This window comes from Geotrypetes seraphini, chromosome 2 (assembly GCF_902459505.1).
Source record: "Geotrypetes seraphini chromosome 2, aGeoSer1.1, whole genome shotgun sequence".
Lineage (NCBI taxonomy): Eukaryota > Metazoa > Chordata > Amphibia > Gymnophiona > Dermophiidae > Geotrypetes > Geotrypetes seraphini.
The window spans coordinates 160141744-160155022 of record NC_047085.1 but is presented as its reverse complement, the minus strand read 5'-3'; positions in this window follow the sequence as shown (position 1 = coordinate 160155022).

The following is a 13279-nucleotide window of genomic DNA, read 5'->3' as shown; positions in this document are numbered from 1 at the left end:
TCCAGCCATGTCTTTAAGATCCCAGAGGCGTAGAAATGAGTTTTTGGCATTGAGGCTGAGTCCTAGCCCTGGGACCCAATTTTTTTGTTGAAATTTCCTATAAAATGTTTTGTTACCCATCAAAATAAGAGTTATCTATTTTTTTAACCTAAACAACTATTAGGATTTATAGAATCAAAAGAGCAAGTAGTGTCCGTAGCTAAAAGTGTATAACTTGTCATAAATGGCTTTAGTAACTGCAGATAAGTGCCGCTTCCTACATAGTAACATAGTAACATAGTAGATGACGGCAGATAAAGACCCGAATGGTCCATCCAGTCTGCCCAACCTGATTCAATTTAAATTTTTTTAAATTTTTTCTTCTTAGCTATTTCTGGGCAAGAATCCAAAGCTCTACCCGGTACAGTGCTTGGGTTCCTACGGTCGAAATCTCCGTTAAAACCTACTCCAGCCCATCTACACCCTCCTAGCCATTGAAGTCCTCCCCAGCCCATCCTCCACCAAATGGCCATATACAGACACAGACCGTGCAAGTCTGCCAGTACTGGCCTTAGTTCAATTTTTAATATTATTTTCTGATTCTAGATCCTCTGTGTTCATCCCACGCTTCTTTGAACTCAGTCACAGTTTTACTCTCCACCACCTCTCTCGGGAGCGCATTTCAGGCATCCACCACCCTCTCGTAAAATAGAATTTCCTAACATTACCTTTGAATCTACCTCAAATTATGTCCTCTGGTTTTACCATTTTCCTTTCTCTGGAAAAGATTATGTTCTACGTTAATACCCTTCAAGTATTTGAACGTCTGAATCATATCTCCCCTGTCCCTCCTTTCCTCTAGGGCAGTGGTCTCAAACTCAAACCCTTTGCAGGGCCACATTTTGGATTTGTAGATACTTGGAGGGCCTCAGAAAAAATAGTTAATGTCTTATTAAAGAAATGGCAATTTTGCATGGGATAAAACTCTTTATAGTTTATAAATCTTTCCTTTTGGCTAAGTCTTAATAATAATATTGTAATATATAGCTAAAGAGACATATGATCAAGAAACTGTTTTATTTTAATTTTGTGATTATGATAAATATACCGAGGGCTTCAAAATAGTACCTGGCGGGCCGCGTGTTTGAGACCACTGCTCTAGGGTATACATATTCAGGGCTTCCAGTCTATCCTCATACGTCTTCTGGCGCAAACCTCCTATCATTTTCATCGCCCTCCTCTGGACCGTTTCAAGTCTTCTTACGTCCTTCGCCAGATATGGTCTCCAAAACTGAACACAATACTCCAAGTGGGGCCTTACCAATGACCTGTACAGGGGCATCAACACCTTCTTCCTTCTAACATAGTAACATAGTAGATGACGGCAGATAAAGACCCGAATGGTCCATCCAGTCTACTGGTTATGCCTCTCTTTATACAGCCCAGCATCCTTCTGGCAGCAGCCACTGCCTTGTCACACTGTTTTTTCGCCTAGGTTGAATAACTTGTTTTTTTCTTTTTCTTCTATTAATATTTTTCTAAAATCTCTCTCAATAAATATGATGAACTAAATAGGCTGATTTAAAGGAATAACCTAGATCACTGAGTTAAGTGAAATTGGGTTTATAAATTTTCTGTTAATAATCTGTATAAATCTGTATACAAGTATTTGATTTGCTTGTTTGAAATTTGAAAAACTGAATAAATAAAAAGATTTTTTTTTAAAAAATATTAAGGGCTCCTTTTACAAAGGTGCACCAGCGTTTTTAACGCACGCACCGGATTAGCTCACGCTAGCCGAAAATCTACTGCCTGCTCAAAAGGAGGCGGTAGCGGCTAGCGCGCATGGCAATTTAGCGTGCGCTATTCTGCGCATTAAGGCCCTCACGCGTCTTTGTAAAAGGAGCCCTAAGTCTTTCTTAGACCACAATATTAAAGCAAGGGAGGAATATTAAGAATGAGGAGCTACTCAGATGATGAATAAGCTTTATCCTATTTCAAGAAGACACTGAGGCCTATATTCTATAAACGGCGTCTTAACTTAGGCGCCCTACTGGTGGCTAAGTTAAGTGTGAAATGCCGTTTAAAAGACCTTTTAAAAGAATTTTCAAGGCGCCTGCCAGCACCTAAAAAAATAGCACTAGTATTGCATCTATGGAGGTGCTTTATGATGCCTAATGCCACTGTAGGCGTGGCTAATGCTGGAAGTGGCATTAGGCACCATAAAGCGCCTCCCTAGGAGAGAGTCACGGCAAAGGTAGCCACTGAAAATGTAGGCCTTGAAACCCCTGGCCTACATTTATGGCACATTTCCCAAAAACTGATTCTCTAAATGGTGCCATCGTGTGATTGACACGCAATTGGCAGCTGCTTTTAAGTTGGTCGACGACAATGGCACCATTTAGAGAATCCGGGCCTGAATGCTTGAGTTTTTGGAACATCACTGTATTTAGCTATCAGTAAAGCATGCTAAATTTTGGTTATTTTCCACAATAAAGTGCAGATATTGAAGATACATTTAATAAAGTACTACTAGATTTTTGCATAAGATGTCCTTTTGTCATTATTTGTTGACAGGAGAATGTTTTCATATTCTTTTGTGGTTGTAACACAGCATTAATGAGGTTCTAAGGAATCCATATTGGAGACTAGCATTATTCCTGTAATGATTTATTGTTCTTTTTAAATAAAACAAACTTGACATAAAATGTATTTTTATCAATGTATAGCTATAATATGAAGAAATGTGCTCCATTAAACAAAAATAATAACAAATTTTAAGAAAAACAGAGCTTTATGCAATCAGTGGCTTTGAGTGACCCCAGGATGGGCTTTAAAAATGTTTTAAAATTTATTTCCTGATCAAGCACAATCATAAAATTCATTAAAAAAATTTCAATTCGCACAGGAGTTTATCCAACTTTAGGCTTTAGATTTTTCTGGAAAACCCTGTTCTATCATTTTATGTACAACTGATGTTAAATTATAGGTCTAAAAATGAACCTAAAATTGCCAAAAGCAATTCAACAAAATGCCCCCCAAAATTTGGCAATAACTGTAGAAAGGGCCGCAGCCCCACACTGTGTCAGCCAATCAACTAGCAGTACGACCATGGGCAGACATAGGGCTCCTTCTACGAAGGTGCGTTAGGGCCTTAACGTGCAGAGTAACGCAGAGAAATTAGCTAATGTCGTTCCTCTGCATAAAAAGGGTTGCAGGGCAGAGGCTGCGAATTATAGACCGGTGAGTCTCACATCAATAGTGTGCAAACTCATGGAAACACTAATTAAAAGCAAATTGGACACGATCTTGAATGAAGGGAATCTTCGGGATCCCAGTCAGCATGGATTCACCAAGGGTAGGTCCTGCCAATCCAATCTCATCAGCTTCTTTGACTGGGTAACAAGAAAGTTGGACTTGGGAGAGTCTTTGGACGTCGTGTACCTGGACTTCAGGAAAGCTTTTGACAGTGTCCCACACCGCAGGCTGCTAAGCAAGATGGAATCGATGGGGTTAGGAGAGACACTAACTGCATGGGTCAATGATTGGCTGAGTGGCAGACTTCAGAGGGTGGTGGTTAATGGTACCCTCTCTAAAACATCGGAGGTGACCAGTGGAGTGCCGCAGGGCTCGGTCCTGGGTCCACTCCTTTTCAACATATTCATAGGGGATCTGACTCAAGGGCTTCAAGGTAAAATAACACTATTCGCCGATGACGCCAAACTATGTAATATAGTAAGTGAATGCAGTTTACAGAATTATATGGCGCAGGACCTGCTTACATTGGAAAGTTGGTCCTCAACCTGGCAGCTAGGCTTCAATGCTAAGAAATGTAAGGTCATGCACCTCGGAAGCGGAAATCCATGCAGGACGTACTTCTTGAACGGAGAAACTTTAACTAGGACTTCAGCAGAACGAGATTTAGGAGTAATCATCAGTGCAGACATGAAAACTGCCAATCAAGTGGAGAAGGCTTCATCTAAGGCAAGGCAGATATTGGGTTGTATCAATAGAAGTTTCATCAGCCGAAAGCCTGAAGTCATAATGCCGATGTACAGGGCCATGGTGAGACCTCATCTGGAGTACTGTGTGCAATTCTGGAGGCCACATTACAGTAAAGATGTGCGCAGAATTGAATCGGTTCAACGGACGGCCACCAGGATGATCTCGGGGCTCAAGGGTCTCTCGTACAAAGAGAGACTGAACAAATTGCAGCTCTACACTCTTGAGGAACGTAGGAAGAGGGGAGACATGATCGAAAAATTTAAGTACCTCACGGGACGTGTCGAAGTGGAAGATGATATTTTCTTTCTCAAGGGACCCTCGGCCACAAGAGGGCACCCGCTCAAACTCAGGAGCGGAAAATTTCATGGCGACACCAGAAAGTATTTCTTCACAGAGAGAGTGGTTGATCATTGGAACAAGCTTCCAGTGCAGGTGATCGAGGCAGACAGCGTGCCAGACTTTAAGAATAAATGGGATACCCATGTGGGATCCCTACGAGGGTCAAGATAAGGAAATTGGGTCATTAGGGCATAGACAGGGGGTGGGTAAGCAGAGTGGGCAGACTTGATGGGCTGTAGCCCTTTTCTGCCGTCATCTTCTATGTTTCTATGTTAAAATGCTGCGCACGCTAGCCGCTACCGCCTCCTCTTGAGCGGGCGGTAGTTTTTCGGCTAGTGTGCACTATAGCGCACGCTAATCCGGTGCATGCGCTAAAAACGCTAGTGCACCTTCGTAAAAGGAGCCCCATATTAACTGATCTTCTAGCTATAACCTAAATTGAGTTTGCCCCATACATCATTATAGGCTCCTTTTACAAAGGCAGTAGTTTTTCAGGTAGTGCGCACTATAGTGCCCGCTAATCCGGTGCGTGCGCTAAAAACGCTTGCGCACCTTTGTAAAATGAGCCCCATGTCTCCTCTCTCATGAAGTATTATAATAATGATGATTGCAGTTCCCCAGTACTGAGATCTCTTTTTTCGTTGCACTTTATTTATTTAAATTTTCAGGCGCTCTTCCCGTTTTGGCTGACACAGGGGTCTTTTTACTAAAATGGCTAGCGCGCCTTAATAAAAGGACCCCACAGTGTGGGGCCCTTTGTTCAGTTATTGCCAATTTTTTTTTTTTTTAGCATTTTGTTAAATTATAGGTCTATCAGCATTTTCTGTTTTATCCTTATTCCTGCTGTTTTAGAACAATACTATGTACATCTGCTCTTCTCTGTTACCTTGACACCTGTCATGTTTTAAGCAATCACCTGAACAAAGCTATATGGACTACATTTAAGGCTCCTTTTACTAAGCTTCGGTAGCGTTTTTAGCGTGCACTAACCCTGCGCTATGCGCCAAAAGCTAACACCAGCTCAATGGTGGCGTTAGCGTCTAGCGCGTGCAACAATTTAGTGCGCGCTAAGCGCGCACTAAAACCGCTACCACAGCTCAGTAAAAGGAGCCCTTAGTACCTCCTTCATGTTTTATTAAAATTTGATGGATCACTTAATCTTAATACAAAGCGATGAACAAATCTAATATTCTAGGAGGAATAACCCTCAAGTCCTATAATTTTGTTTACTTTAAAATGTTCCAGTGTATTGAATATTGCCTTCTCAGTAAATCATATCTAGGATTTGTGGATCGCTCTATGCCTATACAGATGTTAGTAGAAAAACTCAGAACCATAGAGGTCAATTTCTTCTGATGAAAGCAGGAGCTGCACAGCTGGGTGGTATTTTCTTTTTATGTTTCCCATGTAAATGTATAATAAGGTATCGAGATAATAAATATGTGTTTTTTGAACCGGCTCAACTTGACGCTGAAACGTTTGGAGAAGGAAGGAACAACAATATAATAGCAACAACTAATGGACTTAATTAATAGAATATAAGCTCCTTAATCCAGTCACTAGATACCTTTTTCTTATATAGAATTTATTAATTGATTTCCTTAAAGTTCACTCATAAATTCTTGGATCATCTTTTTGAGGACTTGAGATTGTTAGATTAGAGATTTTAGTACTATGGAAATTACTTTTCTTTATTTTTGTGTATGATCAGACAATCTTTCTGTACAAAATGTTTGATTTTGTTAAAAATGTAAAATGATAAATAAAGAATTAAAAAAAAAAAAAAAAAGATTCAAGGTGATTTACAATTACACAAGGGCCCATACAACCAAGGGGAGCTCACGGAAGAGCTGCGGAGGCGGATTACAATGAAGAAGAGAGCTTTCAAACAATAGCCAATGCGGCAAGGGGAGCTTACAAGAACAGCTAAAAACCCAATTCTTTGGAAAAGAAAAGATAGTTCTTCCCTGTTGATTTTAAGATTTTAGTTTGTCATAATTGTTATGTTTGTTTTAACTCATGTGAACCGTTTAGTTCTTAAGCGGTATTGAAAAACTTTAAATAAATAAATAAATAAGACATTGTGGAAACCAGCAGTCAAAGAACGTCATGAGGATTAGGCAGGACATTCGATGCAATAAGTTTATGGCAGTATGAGCTCGGAAGCTCTGGGAAGTCTGTACGGATCATCATGCTGATAGGTGGCTTTTGTAGAGAAATTATTTCCATTTTCTTCTGAAACTCAGGTAGTTTGGTTCTAATCTAGTGTCTTTGGGGAGGTGAACAGTGGGGAGGATCTGGCCGGCTGTGCACCCCCCCTAAGGCTGCCGTCAGAGAGGAAGTTCGGGACAGCCAATCGCTGCCTGGCTGGGTGGAACTTCCTCTCCGACGGCAGAATTGACGTCGGGGGAATGCTGGTCGGTCCGACGGTGGGAAGCAGAGAGAGCTTGGGGCAGCTGCGGCGGTGGCTTTGGGGCCTGTTTCCTCCGATGATGGCAGCAGTGGCTTTATGGAGGGTAGGAAGAAAGAAAGAAAGGGAGCAGGCAGGGAGACAGAAGGGAAACAGAAAAAAAAAAGGGGGCATCAAGAGAGAAAAAAGAAAGAAAGGGCAGGGAGAGAGGAAGAAAAAGTTAGGGGAGGGAATGAGGTCTGGAGGAGAGGAAGCATACAGGCTGAAAGAAGGGAAGAAAGACTGGATGCACAGTCAGAAGGTGAACGTGCAACCAGAGACTCATGAAATCACCAGACACGGTAGGAAAAATGATTTTATTTTAAATTTAGTGATCAAAATGTGTCTGAATTTATATATGCTGTCTATATTTTGCGCTATGGCCCCCTTTTACTAAACCACAATAGTGTTTTTTAGCACAGGGAGCCTATGAGCGTCGAGAGCAGCGCTGGGCATTTAGCGCAGTTCCCTGCGCTAAAAACTGCTATTGTGGTTTAATAAAAAGGAAGGGGGGTATATTTGGTCTATTTTTGTATGGTTGTTACTGAGGTGACAATGCATAGAGTCATCTGCCTTGACCTCTTTGAAAAAAACCCAGAATAGGAATGATAATTAACATTTTCTCAGCGTATAGTGTGCTTTGTGTTTTTTAAAAATTTTTATTGTTGGTAGATCATTTTGACTTGGTCATTTTAAAGTAGCTTGCAAGCACAAAAAGTTTGGGCACCCCTGAGCTAAAACGTTGAAGTTGTGTATTTCTATTTTATCCCCCCTTTTATAAAACTGTGGAGCGTTTCTTAGCGCCAGCCGTGGTGGTAGCAGCTCTGATGCTCAGAATTCTATGAGCGTCAGAGCTGTTACCACCGTGGCTAAAATCCACACTACAGTTTTGTAAAAGGGGGAGGAATTAGTTTGTGATGACATATTCCATACTAGGCGAAGGTGTTTTCTGTGTTCTGTGTATTCGAAAGACATGGTTTTCTGTTAGGATTGACGGTGTAGTATTGATCTGTGCTGGTCTGGCTTGTTTAGTTTTACAATGGGTGTATTGATGTACTGCTCACTGCAATATGTAAGATGCTGCCTTTTCCTAGGTACTCATGTGTGATGTGTGGCTTGTTACTAAAAATCATGTTTTTCGTACAGATGTGGGCCCCGGGTGTTACATATGCTAGGTATGCCACTGTATGTAAAGATACCAGAAAGCTGGCGAAGCAAAAACTTTAAGTAAATTGTTATTCTTCTAAGTTTTGAGTATTTAACCCTCCCACAATCTCACGGGCACTCGTCTTCCGCGCCTGCTCATAAATTTGTGGAGTATGTAACTTGTCGCTCATGCATATTTTTTTTTGCACACACCTCATCAATCCTTAGAGGGAACATTGCCTATGACCCCTCATTCCAGAGTTTCCTTTAAATTGAAAGACTCGCCTCATATGCATTTATGCTATGTAGGTATTTAAAAATCTCTATCATATCTCCCCTCTCCCGCTTTCAAAGGTCCAATTGCATGAACTATTGTAGAATTGATGATAATTAATATATACTAATGGATGTCAGCATGTGGTAATGCTTTTTTCATTCTAAAGTATGTGCAAAAAAGAAGGAACCAGGCCTCGGGGTTAAAACAGACAGTAAAAAGAAGAGGCACAGGAGATGTCAGAACCAACCTTCAGTTACGTATGCTTTATTGGTAATATATCAAAAAGTTCAAAAACAAGTCCTTATCCTTGAATGTTGAATTTAAAAGTAATGTCCTTCAGAAATTCTTGAAGTAGCGGAAGCTTAACCATGAAACACTGGCCATCATCAAATGGATCTAAGGAAAGTATCAGTAGCTACATTCTTAGTTTTTGAATATATAAATATAATTTTAAAAGACAAATATAAATACAGTGAGGATAAAAAGAGAATGAGTAACTGTTCTAAAAGAGTTTTTTTAAAGGCAATGATGAAACTTGGATAGCATATCTAAAGTGTTTGAAAGTATTGGCTTTTTCCTCCTATGAACAGTTAGGCCCTGATTTTATAAATGCTGCCTAAAGTTAGGTGCAGAGATGAAACTTAATTGTCTTAATTGGTGCTGATAATTGAAAGCATTATTAAAACAATTAAGAAGTGTTTAAAAAATGAATTAGCTGGTAGGTGCCTAACTTAACTGCTAGATTCACTAAACCATGATTGTGTCTCCGATCTGTTCCCAATTGCATGCAGGCTGATGAATTCACAAAAGGCCTGCATGCAAATGGGGACGATCGTTGACACGCCCCACACTCACTGCACGGATTGCTACAGAGCGATCCTGGAGCCTGCGCAGACCTTGACAGTAGTGACAGGAAAAAAATAGCCTCCTGTCACTGCTGTCAGGGCTTCTGGCGGCTTTTTTAATTTTAATTTTTTTTTTTTTTAATCAGGCAGATAGTTTGTGTGTATTACACACACAAAATAGCTGCTCGGTTAAAAAAAACAACCCCCCCCCAAAGTGCTTCCTCCCTCCCCAAACTCCTAAAAAAATTCCCCCCTCCCCAATGCTCCACAAAAGGTAGGAGGAATACCAATTCCTTCATGCCACCATCTGACGCTGTCCTCCCTGCCCGCACGAATATGGCCGCTGCCCTCCCTGCCCACGCGAATATGGCCGCTGCCCTCCTTGCCCACGCGAATATGGCAGGAGGGATGCAAACTCGCTCCTGCCCTACCACCAACTGAGTCACCTCTTCCCCCTCCCCAACAGGCACACAAGTCACCCCCTGGCCCAGCCCACCCCATGACCAGCCCACTGCACTACCCCGACCGGACTGGCCCACCCCTGGTCGGGCCGAGCCTGGCCCGACCCAGCCCGACACCTTCCCTGTACCTAAAAGTTGGGAGCAGGAGAGGTGATCAGTCCCTCCTGCTTCTTAGGCCTCCAGTGCTGCTGTCTTCCGGAGCAGGAAGAACTGCAAAGTCCTCCTGCTCCATCTCCTACTCCTGCGCACCATGAATGTGGGCCTTAGGCCCCGCCCCAGTGCACATGTGATGCACATGGAGGAGCCTAAGGCCCTGATTGGCTCAGGTGCCTCAGGCTCCTCCATTGGGAGGGTCCTGGGGCACCTGAGCCAATCAAGGACTTCCTTAGGGCTGAGCCTAAGGAAGTCCCTGATTGGTCAAAGTAATAGCTTAATAGAAAAAAGTTATTGATTGGGTGAAATCTCACTTTGTCCTTTTAACTGATGGTATTGTCAATGGGATTCTCTAAATGGTGCCATCGTGTGATTGACACGCAATTGGCAGCTGCTTTTAAGTTGGTCGACGACAATGGCACCATTTAGAGAATCCGGGCCTGAATGCTTGAGTTTTTGGAACATCACTGTATTTAGCTATCAGTAAAGCATGCTAAATTTTGGTTATTTTCCACAATAAAGTGCAGATATTGAAGATACATTTAATAAAGTACTACTAGATTTTTGCATAAGATGTCCTTTTGTCATTATTTGTTGACAGGAGAATGTTTTCATATTCTTTTGTGGTTGTAACACAGCATTAATGAGGTTCTAAGGAATCCATATTGGAGACTAGCATTATTCCTGTAATGATTTATTGTTCTTTTTAAATAAAACAAACTTGACATAAAATGTATTTTTATCAATGTATAGCTATAATATGAAGAAATGTGCTCCATTAAACAAAAATAATAACAAATTTTAAGAAAAACAGAGCTTTATGCAATCAGTGGCTTTGAGTGACCCCAGGATGGGCTTTAAAAATGTTTTAAAATTTATTTCCTGATCAAGCACAATCATAAAATTCATTAAAAAAATTTCAATTCGCACAGGAGTTTATCCAACTTTAGGCTTTAGATTTTTCTGGAAAACCCTGTTCTATCATTTTATGTACAACTGATGTTAAATTATAGGTCTAAAAATGAACCTAAAATTGCCAAAAGCAATTCAACAAAATGCCCCCCAAAATTTGGCAATAACTGTAGAAAGGGCCTAAGGAAGTCCCTGATTGGTCAAAGTAATAGCTTAATAGAAAAAAGTTATTGATTGGGTGAAATCTCACTTTGTCCTTTTAACTGATGGTATTGTCAATGGGATGAACATGTACTAATTGATTGCTAGTAAAGTAATGAGTTTGTTGAGCTCTCAGAGCTCCTTATGTGTTAATGCTAGTTGTTCATTGATACACCTATGTTGCAAGTTCATGATAATTATTGTTTAACCTCTGTTCCGGGGAAGATGGTCGAATCAATGATCAGGGAAGGTATCAACGAGCATATAGAAAAAAATAATCTGATGAGATCGAGTCAGCATGGTTTCTGTAAAGGCCGATCATGCCAGACAAATCTACTGCATTTCTTTGAGGGGATAAGTAAGCAATTGGACCAAGGTGACCCAGTAGACATTATATATCTGGATTTCCAAAAAGCCTTTGACAAGGTGCCCCATGAACGCTTACTGAAGAAGCTGTGGAGTCACGGGGTGGAAGGAAACGTGTACAGATGGATCAAAAATTGGCTGGCGGACAGGAAACAGAGGGTAGGAGTAAAGGGGCACTACTCTGACTGGATAGGGGTCACAAGTGGTGTTCCGCAAGGGTCAGTGCTGGGACCATTGCTGTTCAATATATTTATTAATGATCTAGAAACGGGGACAAAGTGCGAAGTTATCAAATTCGCGGATGACACAAAACTCTCCAGCAGGGCCGGAACTGTTGAAGAATGCAAAGAACTGCAGAGCGACCTGAACAAACTGAGTGAGTGGGCAAAAAAATGGCAGATGAGCTTCAATGTGGAGAAATGTAAGGTCTTGCACATAGGGAAGGGGAACTACATGTACAGCTATACGATGGGAGGGAGGGTACTCGGGGAAGGAAGCCAAGAAAAAGATCTGGGGGTATTGGTGGATAACACAATGAAGCAGGCGGCGCAATGTGCAGCGGCCTCAAAAAAAGCGAACAGAATGCTGGGCATTATCAAAAAAGGTATCACTACCAGAACAAAAGAAGTTATCCTGCCACTGTATCGAGCAATGGTGCGCCCACATCTGGAATACTGCATCCAATACTGGTCACCATACCTCAAGAAGGACATGGCAATACTCGAGAGGGTCCAGAGGAGGGCAACGAGGATGATAAAGGGTATGGAGAACCTTTCATATGCCGAACGGTTGGACAGGCTGGGGCTCTTTACCCTGGAGAAGCGGAGACTGAGAGGGGACATGATAGAAACCTATAAAATCATGAAAGGCATAGAGAAGGTGGAGAGGGACAGATTTTTTAGACTAGCAGGGACAACTAAAACAAGAGGTCATTCAGAAAAACTGAGAGGAGACAGATTCATAACAAATGCAAGGAGGTTCTTCTTCACTCAGAGGGTGGTGGACACCTGGAACGCGCTTCCCGGAGAGGTGATAGGACAGAGTACAATTCTGGGGTTCAAAAAGGGACTGGATGACTTCCTGGAAGCGAAAGGGATAACAGGGTACAGATAGAGATTTACCTTACAGGACATTGAGTGAACAGGGTATGGGTATTTTAAGTTAGGTAGGGAACACTTTCAGGTCATGGACCTGGGGGGCCGCCGCGGGAGCGGACTGCCGGGCACGATGGACCCCTGGTCTGACCCGGCAGAGGCAACGCTTATGTTCTTATGTTCTTATGTTCTTTTTCATGAGTTACAAAGCAGAACAAAAATGTATGGTCCTCTGGGGAATTAACAGAAAGAAGATTATCCAGGTAAGAATTAAATCTTTCATAGGGTTGCCTACAAGTTAGGAGCAGTTAGGCACCTTTTATAGAATCAGGGCCTAAATGTTTTTACACACAACTATCAATAGGTTTTGAAGAGTCATCTTCCATGCCTTGAACATCTTCCATGCCTTGAACATTGATGGGTCAGACCAGTGGTCCATCGTGCCCAGCAGTCAGCTCTCGCGGCGGCCCTTAGGTCAAAGACCAGTGCCCTCAGTCTAGCCTTACCTGCGTACGTTCTGGTTAAGCTGGAACTAGTCTAACTTCATCTTGAATCCCTGGAGGGTGTTTTCCCTTATAACAGCCTCCAGAAGAGCGTTCCAATTTTCCACCACTCTCTGGGTGAAGAAGAACTTCCTTATGTTTGTACTGAATCTATCCCCTTTTAACCTTAGAGAGTGCCCTCTCGTTCTCCCTACCTTGGAGAGGTGAACAACCTGTCTTTATCTACCAAGTCTATTCCCTTCATTATCTTGAATGTTTCAATCATGTCCCCTCTCAGTCTCCTCCTTTCAAAGGAGAAGAGACCCAGTTTCTCTAATCTCTCACTGTACAACAACTCCAGCCCCTTAACCATTTTAGTCGCTCTTCTCTGGACCTTTTCGAGTAGTACTGTGTCCTTCCTCAAGTATGGCGACCAGTGCTGGACGCAGTATTTCAGGTAGGGATGTAACATGGCCCGGTACAGCAGCATGATAACCTTCTCTGATCTGTTTGTGATCCCCTTCTTAATCATTCCTAGCATCCTGTTCTCTCTTTTTGCCGCAGCCGCAC